Genomic DNA, 12,961 nt, shown 5'->3' with positions numbered 1-12,961 from the left:
TAAGTGGCCTATATTGGAAAAAGTAATATCTTCAAATAAAAAATACACAGAAGAATTCTGTGAAACTTCTTTCTGATCTGTGCATTTAACTAACAGAGTTAAACCATACATTTGATTGAGCATTTCTGAACACTCTTTCTGTAGAAAATGCAAATGGACATTTGGAGCGCTAACAGGGTAGTAGTGGAAAAAGGAATATATTAAAATATAAACTACACAGAAGCATTCTGTGAAACTTCTTTCTGTTCTGTGCGTTCGACTAACAGAGTTGAATCTTACTTTTGATTCAGCCGTTCTGAAACACTCTGTCTGTAGAAACTGCAATTGGACATTCGGAATGCTAAGAGGCCTATATTGGGAAAAAGAATATCTTCATATGAAAGCTACACAGAAGCATTCTGTGAAACTTCTTTCTGATCTGTGCATTCAGCTAAGATAGTTAAACCATCGTTTTGATTGAGCCGTTCTGAAACACACTTTCTGTAGAAAATGCAAGTGGACATTCGGAGCGCTAAGATGGTAATAGTGGAAAAAGTAATATCTCCAAATAAAAACTACACAGAAGCATTTTCTGAAACTTCTTTCTGTTCTCTGCATTCAACTATCAGAATTGAGCCTTACTTTGGAAGGAGCAGTTCTGAAACACTCTTTCTGTAGAAACTGCAAGTGGACATTCGGAGCGCTAAGAGGGTAATAGCGGAAAATGGAATATCTTCAAATAAAAACTACACAGAATCATTCTGTGAAACTTCTTTCTGTTCAGTGCATTCAACTAAAAATGTTGAATCTTACCTTTGATTGAGCCGTTCTGAAAAACTCTTTCTGTAGAAACTGCATTTGGATATTCGGAGCGCTAAGATGCCTATATTTGAAAAAGGACAATCTTCAAATAAAAACTACACAGAAGCATTCTGTTAAACTTCTTTCTGATCTGTGCATTCAGCTAACAGAGTTAAACCACACGTTTGATTCAGCAGTTCTGAAACACTCTTTCAGAAGAAAATGCAAGTGGACATTTGGAGCGCTAAGAGGGTAATAGTGGAAAAAGGAATATCTTCACATATAAACTACACAGAAGCATTCTCTGAAACTTCTTTCTGTTCCGTGCATTCAACTAACAGAGTTGAACCTTACTTTTGATTGAGCAGTTCTGAAACACTCTTTCTGTAGAAACTGTAATTGGACATTCTGAGCACTCATTGTCCTATATTGGAAAAAGGAATATCTTCAAATAAAAACTACACAGAAGCATTCTGTGAAACTTCTTTCTGATCTGTGCATTCAACTAACAGCGTTAAAACATACTTTTGATTGCGGAGTTCTGAGCACTCCTTTTGTAAAAAATGCAAGTGGACATTCGGAACGCTCAGAGGATAATAGTAGAAAAAGAAATACGTTCAAATATAAACTTCACAGAAACATTCTGTGAAACTTCTTTCTGTTCTGTGCATTCAACTAACAGAGTTGATCCTTACTGTTGATTGAGCCGTTCCGAAACCCTCTTTCGGTAGAAACTGCAATTGGACATTCTGAGCGCTAAGAGGCCTATATTGGGAGAAAGAATATCTTCAAATAAAAACTACACAGAAGCATTCTGTGAAACTTCTTTCTGATCTGTGCATTCAGCTAACAGTTTTAAAAAATACTTTTGTTTGAGTAGTTCTGAAACACTCTTTCGGTAGAAAATGCAAGTGGACCTTCCGAGCGCTAAGATGGTAGTAGTGGAAAAAGGAATATCTTCAAATATAAACTACACAAATGCATTCTCTGAAACGTCTTTCTTTTCCGTGCATTCAACTAACAGAGTTGAACCTTACCTTTGATGGAGCAGTTCTGAAACACTCTTTCTGTAGATAATGCAATTGGACATTCTGAACGCTAAGAGTCCTATATTGGAGAAAGGAATATCTTCAAATAAAAACTACACAGAAGAATTCTGTGAAACTTCTTTCTGATCTGTGCATTCAACTAACAGAGTTAAACCATACTTTTGATTGAGCAGTTCTGAACACTCTTTCTGTAGAAAATTCAACTGGACAAGGGTAGCGCTAATAGGGTAGTAGTGGAAAAAGGAATATATTCAAATATAAACTTCACAGAAGCATTCTGTGAAACTTCTTTCTGTTCTCTGCATTCAACTAACAGCGTTGAACCTTACTTTTGATTGAGCCCTTCTGAAAACCTCTTTCTGTAGAAATTGCAATTGGACATTCTGAGCGCTAAGAGGCCTATATTGGGAAAAAGAATATCCTCAAATAAAAACTACACAGAAGCATTCTGTGAAACTTCTTTCTGATATGTGCATTAAGCTAACAGTTTTAAACCATACTTTTGTTTGAGCAGTTCTGAAATACTCTTTCTGTAGAAAATGCAAGTGGGCATTCTGAGCGCTAAAAAGGTAATAGTGGAAAAAGGAATATATTCTAATATAAACAACACAGAAGCATTCTGTGAAACTTCTTTCTGTTCTGTGCATTCAACTAACAGACTTGAACCTTACTTTTCATTGAGCCGTTCTGAAACACTCTTTCTGTAGAAACTGCAATTGGACATTCTGAGCGCTAAGAGGCCTATATTGGGAAAGAGAATATCTTCAAATAAAAACTTCACAGAAGCATTCTGTGAAGCTTGTTTCTGACCTGTGCATTCAGCTAACAGATTTAAACCATACTTTTGATTGAGCAGTTCCGAAACACTCTTTCTGTAGAAAATGCAGTGGACATTTGGAGCGCTGAGATGGTATTAGCGGAAAAAGAATATCTCCAAATAAAAACTACACAGAAGCATTCTCTGAAATTTCTTTCTGTTCCGTGCATTCAAATAACAGTGTTGAACCTTACCTTTGATGGAGCAGTTCTGAAACACTCTTTTGTAGATACTGCAATTGGACATTCTGAAAGATAAGAGTAACATATTGGAAAAAGGAATATCTTCAAGTAAAAACTACACAGAAGCATTCTGTGAAACATTTTCTGATATGTGCATTCAGCTAACAGTATTAAACCATACTTTTGTTTGAGCAGTTCTGAAACACTCTTTCTGTAGAAAATGAAAGTGGACATTCGGAGCACTAAGATGGTAATAGTGGAAAAAGGAATATCTTCAAATATAAACTACACAGAAGCATCCTCTGAAACTTCTTTCTGTTCCGTGCATTCAACTAACAGTGTTGAACCTTACTTTTGATTGAGCATTTCTGAAACAATCTTTCTGTAGAAACTGCCATTGGACATTCTGAGAGCTAAGAGTCCTATATTGGAAAAAGAAATATCTTCAAATAAAAACTACACAGAAGCATTCTGTGAAACTTCTTTCTGATCTGTGCATTCAAATAACAGAATTAAACCATACTTTTGATTGAGCAGTTCTGAACACTCTTTCTATAGAAAATGCAACTGGGCATTCGGAGCGCTAAAAGGGTAATAGTGTAAAAAGGAATATATTCCAATATAAACAACACAGAAGCCTTCTGTGAAACATCTTTCTGTTCTGTGCATTCAACTAACAGAGTTGAACCTTACTTTTGATTGAGCCGTTCTGAAACACTGTTTCTGTAGAAACTGCAATTGGACATTCTGAGCGCTAAGAGGCCTACATTGGGAAAGAGAATACCTTCAAATAAAAACTACACAGAAGCATTCTGTGAAACTCCTTTCCGATCTGTGCATTCAGCTAACAGAGTTAAACCATACCTTTATTGAGCAGTTCTGAAACACACTTTCTGTAGAAAATGTAACTGGACATTCTGAGCGCTAAGATGGTAATAGTGTAGAAAGGATTATCTCCAAATTAAAACTACACAGATGCATTCTCTGAAACTTCTTTCTGTTCCGTGCATTCAACTAACAGTGTTGAACCTTACCTTTGATGGAGAAGTTCTGAAACACTCTTTCTGCAGTTACTGCAATTGGACATTCTGAACGATAAGAGTCCCATATTGGAAAAAGGAATATCTTCAAATAAAAACTACATAGAAGAATTCTGTGAAACTTCTTTCTGATCTGTGCATTCAACTAACAGAGTTAAACCATACTTTTGATTGAGCGGTTCTGAACACTCTTTCTGTAGAAAATGCAACTGGACATTTGGAGCGCTAAGACGGTAGTAGTGTAAAAAGGAATATATTCAAATATAAACTACACAGAAGCATTCTGTGAAACTTCTTTCTGTTCTGTGCATTCAACTAACGGAGTTGAATCTTACTTTTGATTAAGCCGTTCTGAAACACTCTTTCTGTAGAAACTGCAATTGGACATTCTGAGTGCTAAGAGGCCTATATTGGGAAAAAGAATATCTTCGTATAAAAACTACACAGAAGCATTCTGTGAAACTTATTTCTCATCTGTGCATTCAGCTAACAGAGTTAAACCATACTTTTGATTGAGCAGTTCTGAAACACTATTTCTGTAGTAAATGCAAGTGGATATTCGGAGCGCTGAGATGGTAACAGTGGAAAAAGAATATCTCCAAATAAAAACTACACAGAAGCATTCTCTGAAACTTCTTTCTGTCCTCTGCATTCAACTAACAGAGTTGAGCCTCACTTTTGAAGGAGCAGTTCTGAAACACTCTTTCTGTAGAAACTGCAAGTGGACATACGGAGAGCTAAGAGGGTAATAGTGGAAAAAGGAATATCTTCAACTAAATACTACACAGAAGCATTCTGTGAAACTTCTTTCTGATGTGTGCATTCAGCTAACAGATTTAAACCATACTTTTGATTCAGCAGTTCTGAAACACTCTTTATGTAGAAAATGCAAGTGGACATTCGGAGCGCTATGATGGTAACTGTGGAAAAAGGAATATCTCCAAATAAAAACTACACAGAAGCATTCTCTGAAACTTCTTTCTGTTCTCTGCATTCAACTAACAGTGTTGAGCCTTACTTTTGAAGGAGCAGTTCTGAAACACCCTTTCTGTAGAAACTGCAAGTGGACAATCAGAGCGCGAAATGGGTAATAGTGGAAAAAGGAATATCTTCAAATAAAAACTACACAGAAGCATTCTGTGAAACTTCTTTCTGTTCAGTGCATTCAACTAAAAGAGTTGAATCTTACTTTTGATTGAGCCGTTCTGAAACACTCTTTCTGTAGAAACTGCAATTGGCATTGTGAGCGCTCAGTGTCCTATAGTGGAAAAAGGAATGTCTTCAAATAAAAACTACACAGAAGCATTCTGTGAAACTACTTTCTGATCTGTGCATTCAACTAACAGCGTTAAACCTTACTTTTGATTGAGCCGTTCCGAAACCCTCTTTCTGTAGAAACTGCAATTGGACATTCTGAGCGCTAAGAGGCCTATATTGGGAGAAAGAATATCTTCAAATAAAAACTACACAGAAGCATTCTGTGAAACTTCTTTCTGATCTGTGAATTCAGCTAACAGTTTTAAAAAATACTTCTGTTTGAGCAGTTCTGAAACACTCTTTCTGTAGAATATGCAAGTGGACATTCCTAGCGCTAAGATGGTAATAGTGGAAAAAGGAATATCTTCCAATATAAACTACACAAATGCATTCTCTGAAACTTCTTTCTGTTCTGTGCATTCAACTAACAGTGTTGAACCTTACCTTTGATGGAGCAGTTCTGAAACACTCTTTCTGTAGATACTGCAATTGCACATTCTGAACGCTAAGAGTCCTATATTGGAAAAAGGAATATCTTCAAATAAAAACTACACAGAAGAATTCTGTGAAACTTCTTTCTTATCTGTGCATTCAACTAACAGAGTTAAACCATACTTTTGATTGAGCAGTTCTGAACACTCTTTCTGTGGAAAATGCAACTGGACACTGGGAGCGCTAACAGGGTAGTAGTGGAAAAAGGAATATATTCAAATATAAACTTCACAGAATCATTCTGTGAAACTTCTTTCTGTTCTGTGCATTCAACTAACAGAGTTGAAACTTACTTTTGATTGAGTCCTTCTGAAAACCTCTTTCTGTAGAAATTGCAATTGGACATTCTGAGCGCTAAGAGGCCTATATTGGGAAAAAGAATATCTTCAAATAAAAACTACACAGAAGCATTCTGTGAAACTTCTTTCTGATATGTGCATTAAGCTAACAGTTTTAAACCATACTTTTGTTTGAGCAGTTCTGAAATACTCTTTCTGTACAAAATGCAAGTGGGCATTCGGAGTGCTAAAAAGGTAATAGTGGAAAAAGGAATATATTCTAATATAAACAACATAGAATCATTCTGTGAAACTTCTCTCTGTTCTGTGCATTCAACTAACAGAGTTGAACCTTACTTTTGATTATGCAGATCTGAACACTCTTTCTGGAGAAAATGCAAGTGGACATTCGGAGCGCTAAGAGGGTAATAGTGGAAAAAGGAATGTCTTCAAATATAAACTACACAGAAGCATTCTCTGAAACTTCTTTCTGTTCCGTGCATTCAACTAAAAAGTTGAGCCTTACTTTTGATTGAGCCGTTCTGAAACACTCTTTCTGTAGAAAATGCAAGTGGATATTCGGAGCGCTAAGAGGGTAATAGTGGAAAAAGGAATATCTTCAAATATAAACTACACAGAAGCATTCTGTGAAACTTCTTTCTGTTCTGTGCATTCAAATACCAGGGTTGAACCTTACTTTTGATTGAGTCGTTCTGAAACACTCTTTCTGTAGATACTGCAAATGGTCATTCTGAGCGCTAAGAGTCCTATATTGGAAAATGGAATATCTTCAAATAAAAACTACACAGAAGCATTCTGTTAAACTTCTTTCTGATCTGTGCATTCAACTAACAGAGTTAAAACATACTTTTGATTGAGGAGTTCTAAACACTCCTTCTGTAGAAAATGCAATTGGACATTCGGAGCGCTAAGAGGGTAAGAGTGGAAAAAGGAATATATTCAAATATAAACTTCACAGAAACATTCTGTGAAACTTCTTTCTGTTCTGTGCATTCAACTAACAGAGTTGAACCTTACTTTTGATTGAGCCGTTATGAAACCCTCTTTCTGTAGAAACTGCAATTGGACATGCTGAGCGCTAAGAGGCCTATATTGGGAAAAAGAATATCTTCAAATAAACACTACACAGAAGCATTCTGTGAATCTTCTTTCTGATGTGTGCATTCAGCTAACAGATTTAAACCATACTTTTGATTCACCAGTTCTGAAACACTCTTTCTGTAGAAAATGCAAGTGGACATTCGGAGCGCTAAGTTGGTAATAGTGGAAAAAGGAATATCTCCAAATAAACACTACACAGAAGCAATCTCTGAAACTTCTTTCTGTTCTCTGCATTCAACTAACAGAGTTGAGCCTTACATTTGAAGGAGCAGAACTGAAACACTCATTCTGTAGAAACTGCAAGTGCACAATCAGAGCGCTAAGTTGGTAATAGTGGAAAAAGGAATACCTTCAAATAAAAACTATACAGAAGCATTCTGTGAAACTTCTTGCTGTTCCGTGCATTCAACTAACAGAGTTGGACCTTACTTTGATTGAGCAGTTCTGAAACACTCTTTCTGTAGATACTGCAAATGGACATTCTGAGCGCTAAGAGTCCTACATTGGAAAAAGAATATCTTCAAATAAAAACTACACAGAAGCATTCTGTGAAACTTGTTTCTGATCTGCGCATTCAGCTAACAGTTTTAAAGCATACTTTTGTTTGAGCGGTTCTGAAACACTCTTTCTGTAGAAAATGCAAGTGGATATTCGGAGCGCTAAGAGGGTAATAGTGGAAAAAGGAATATCTTCAAATATAAACTACACAGATGCATTCTCTGAAACTTATTTCTCTTCCGTGCATTCAACTAACAGTGTTGAACCTTACCTTTGATGGAGCAGTTCTGAAACACTCTTTCGTAGATACTGCAATTGGACATTCTGAACGATAAGAATAACATATTGGAAAGAGGAATATCTTCAAATAAAAACTACACAGAGGAATTCTGTGAAACTTCTTTCTGATCTGTGCATTCAACTAACAGAGTTAAACCATACTTTTGATTGAGCAGTTCTGAACACTCTTTCTGTAGAAAATGCAACTGGACTTTTGGAGCAATAAGATGGTAGTAGTGGAAAAAGGAATATATTCAAATATAAACTACACAGAAGCATTCTGTGAAACTACTTTCTGCTCTGTGCATTCAACTAACGGAGTTGAATCTTAGTTTTGATTGAGCCCTTCTGAAACACTCTTTCTGTAGAAACTGCAATTGGATATTCTGAGTGCTAAGAGTCCTATATTGGGAAAAAGAATATCTTCATATAAAAACTACACAGAAGCATTCTGTGAAACTTCTTTCTGATCTTTGCATTCAGCTAACAGAATTAATCCATACTTTTGATTGAGCAGTTCTGAAACACACTTTCTTTAGAAAATGCAAGTGGACATTCGGAGCGCTACGATGGTAATAGTGGAAAAAGGAATATCTCCAAATTAAAACTGCAGAGAAGCATTCTCTGAAACTTCTTTCTGTTCTCTGCATTCAACTAACAGAGTTAAGCCTTACTTTTGAAGGAGCAGTTCTGAAACACTCTTTCTGTAGAAACTGCAAGTGGACATTCGGAGCGCTAAGAGGGTAATAGTAGGAAAAGGAATATATTCAACTAAATACTACACAGAACCATTCTTTGAAACTTCTTTCTTTTCTCTGCATTCAACTAAAAGAGTTCAACTTTACATTTGATTGACCCGTTCTGAAACACTCTTTCTGTAGAAACTGCAATTATATATTCGGAGTGCTAAGAGGCCTATATTGGAAAAAGTACTACCTTCAAATAAAGACTACACAGAAGCATTATGTGAAATTTCTTTCTGATCTGTGCTTTCAGCTAACAGAGTTTAACCATACTTTTATTGAGCAGTTCTGAATCACTCTGTCTGTAGAAAATGCAATTGGACATTCGGAGCGCTTAGACGGTAATAGTGGAAAAAGGAATGTCTTCAAATATAAACTACACAGAAGCATTCGCTGAAACTTCTTTCTCTTCCGTGCATTCAACTAACAGAGTTGGACCTTAATTTTGACTGAGCAGTTCTGAAACACTCTTTCTGTAGATACTGCAAATGGTCATTCTGAGCGCTAAGAGTCCTATATTGGAAAATGGAATATCTTCAAATTAAAACTACACCGAAGCATTCTGTTAAACTTCTTTCTGATCTGAGCACTCAACTAACAGAGTTAAACCATACTTTTGATTGAGGAGTTCTGAACACTCCTTCTGTAGAAAATGCAATTGGACATTCGGAGTGCTAAGAGGGTAAGAGTGGATAAAGGAATATATTCAAATATAAACTTCACGGAAACATTCTGTGAAACTTCTTTCTGTTCTGTGCATTCAACTAACAGTGTTGAACCTTACTTTTGATTGAGCCGTTATGAAACGCTCTTTCTGTAGAAACTGCAATTGGACATTCTGAGCGCTAAGAGGCCTATATTGGGAAAAAGAATATCTTCAAATAAACACTACACAGAAGCATTCTGTGAATCTTCTTTCTGATGTGTGCATTCAGCTAACAGATTTAAACGATACTTTTGATTCACCAGTTCTGAAACACTCTTTCTGTAGAAAATGCAAGTGGACATTCGGAGCGCTAAGTTGGTAATAGTGGAAAAAGGAATATCTCCAAATATAAACTACACAGAAGCATTCTCTGAAACTACTTTCTGTTCCGTGCATTCAACTAACAGAGTTGAGCCTTACTTTTGAAGGAGCAGTTCTGAAACACTCTTTCTGTAGATTCTGCAATTGGACATTCTGAGTGCTAAGATTCCTATATTGGAAAAAGGAATATCTTCAAATAAAAACTACACAGAAGCATTCTGTGAAACTTCTTTCTGATCTGTGCATTCAACTAACAGAGTTAAACCATACTTTTGATGGAGGAGTTCTGAACACTCCCTCTGTAGAAAATGCAAGTGGACATTCTGAGCGCTAAGAGGCCTATATTGGGAAAAAGAATATCTTCAAATAAAAACTACACAGAAGCATTCTGTGAAACTTCTTTCTGTTCTGTGCATTCAACTAACAGAGTTGAACCTTACCTTTGATGGAGCGGTTCTGAAAAACTCTTTCGGTAGATACTACAATTGGACATTCTTAACGATAAGAGTAACATACTGGAAAAAGGAATATCTTCAAATAAAAACTACACAGAAGAATTCTGTGAAACTTCTTTCTATTCTGTGCACTCAACAAACATAGTTTAACCATACTTTTATTGAACAGGTCTGAAACACTCTGTCTGTAGAAAATGCAATTGGACATTCGGAGCGCTAAGACGGTAATAGTGGAAAAAGGAATATCTTCAAATATAAACTACACAGAAGCATTCTGTTAAACTTCTTTCTGTTCCGTGCACTCAACTAACAGAGTTGGACCTTACTTTGATTGAGAAGTTCTGAAACACTCTTTCTGTAGATACTGCAAATGGACATTCTGAGCGCTAAGAGTCCTATATTGGAAAAAGTACTATCTTCAAATAAAAACTACACAGAAGCATTCTGTGAAATTTCTATCTGATCTCTGCATTCAGCTAACAGAGTTAAACCATACTTTTTGATTGAGCAGTACTGAAACACTCTTTCTGTAGAAAATGCAAGTGGACATTCGGAGCGCTAAGAGGGTAATAGTGGAAAAAGTTATATCTTCAAATATAAACTACACAGATGCATTCTCTGAAACTTCTTTCTGTTCCGTGCATTCAACTAAGAGTGTTGAACCTTACCATTCATGGAGCAGTTCTGAAACACTCTTTCGTAGATACTGCAATTGGACATTCTTAACAATAAGAGTAACATATTGGAAAGAGGAATATCTTCAAATAAAAACTACACAGAAGAATTCTGTGAAACTTCTTTCTGATCTGTGCATTCAACGAACAGAGTTAAACCATACTTTTGATTGAGCAGTTCTGAGCATACTTTCTGTAGAAAATCCAACTGGACTTTTGGAGCGCTAAGACGGTACTAGTGGAAAAAGGAATATATTCAAATATAAACTACACAGAAGCATTCTGTGAAACTATTTTCTGTTCTGTGTATTCAACTAACGGAGTTGAATCTTACTTTTGATTGAGCCGTTCTGAAACACTCTTTCTGTAGAAACTGCAATTGGACATTCTGAGTGCTAAGAGGCCTATATTGGAAAAAGGAATATCTTCAAATAAAAACTATACAGAAGCATTCTGTGAAACTTCTTTCTGATCTGTGCATTCAACTAACAGAGTTAAACCATACTTTTGATGGAGGAGTTCTGAACACTCCCTCTGTAGAAAATGCAAGTGGACATTCTGAGCGCTAAGAGGCCTATATTGGGAAAAAGAATATCTTCAAATAAAAACTACACAGAAGCATTCTGTGAAACTTCTTTCTGTTCTGTGCATTCAACTAAAAGAGTTGAACCTTACCTTTGATGGAGCGGTTCTGAAAAACTCTTTCGGTAGATACTACAATTGGACATTCTTAACGATAAGAGTAACATACTGGAAAAAGGAATATCTTCAAATAAAAACTACACAGAAGCATTCTCTGAAACTTCTTTCTGTTCTCTGCATTCAACTAACAGTGTTGAGCCTTACTTTTGAAGGAGCAGTTCTGAAACACCCTTTCTGTAGAAACTGCAAGTGGACAATCAGAGCGCGAAATGGGTAATAGTGGAAAAAGGAATATCTTCAAATAAAAACTACACAGAAGCATTCTGTGAAACTTCTTTCTGTTCAGTGCATTCAACTAAAGAGTTGAATGCTACATTTGAGTGAGTCGTTCTGAAACATTCTTTCTGTAGAAACTGCAATTGGATATTCGGAGCGCTAAGAGGCCTATATTGGAAAAAGTACTATCTTCAAATAAAAACTACACAGAAGCATTCTGTGAAATTTCTATCTTTTCTGTGCATTCAGCTAACAGAGTTAAACCATACTTTTGATTGAGCAGTTCTGAAACACTCTTTCTGCAGAAAATGCAAGTGGACATTCGGAGCGCTAAGAGGGTAATAGTGGAAAAAGGAATATCTTCAAATATAAACTACACAGAAGCATTCTGTGAAACTTCTTTCTGTTCCGTGCATTCAACTAAACGAGTTGGACCTTACTTTTGATTGAGGAGATCTGAAACACTCTTTCGGTAGATACTGCAAATGCACATTCTGAGTCCTAAGAGTCCTATATTGGAAAATGGAATATCTTCAAATAAAAACTACACAGAAGCATTCTGTTCAACTTCTTTCTGATCTGTGCATTCAACTAACAGAGTGAAACCATACTTTTGATTGAGGAGTTCTGAATACTCCTTCTGTAGAAAATGCAATTGGACATTCGGAGCGCTAAGAGGGTAATAGTGGAAAAAGGAATATATTCAAATATAAACTTCACAGGAGCATTCTGTGAAACTTCTTTCTGTTCTGTGTATTCAACTAACAGAGTTGAACCTTACTTTTGATTGAGCCGTTATGAAACCCTCTTGCTGTAGAAACTGCAATTGGACATTCTGAGCGCTAAGAGGCCTATATTGGGAAAAAGAATGTCTTCAAATAAAAACTACACAGAAGCATTCTGTGAATTTTCTTTCTGATCTGTGCATTCAGTTAACAGATTTAAAACATACTTTTGTTTTAGCAGTTCTGAAACACTCTTTCTGTAGAAAATGCAAGTGGACATTTGGAGCCCTAAGATGGTAATAGTGGAAAAAGGAATATCTTCAAATATGAACTACACAGAAGCATTCTCTAAAACTTCTTTCTGTTCCGTGCATTCAACTAAAAGAGGTGAGCCTTACTTTTGAAGGAGCAGTTCTGAAACACTCTTTCTGTATATACTGCAATTGGACATTCTGAGGGCTAAGAGTCCTATATTGGAAAAAGGAATAACTTCAAATAAAAACTACACAGAAGCATTCTTTGAAACTTCTTTCTGATCTGTGCATTCAACTAACAGAGTTAAACCATACTTTTGATTGACGAGTTCTGAACACTCCCTCTTTAAAAATGCAAGTAGACATTCGGA

This window comes from Symphalangus syndactylus, chromosome 13 (assembly GCF_028878055.3).
Source record: "Symphalangus syndactylus isolate Jambi chromosome 13, NHGRI_mSymSyn1-v2.1_pri, whole genome shotgun sequence".
In the NCBI taxonomy this organism is placed as follows: domain Eukaryota; kingdom Metazoa; phylum Chordata; class Mammalia; order Primates; family Hylobatidae; genus Symphalangus; species Symphalangus syndactylus.
Note: the sequence above shows the minus strand (reverse complement) of the source record.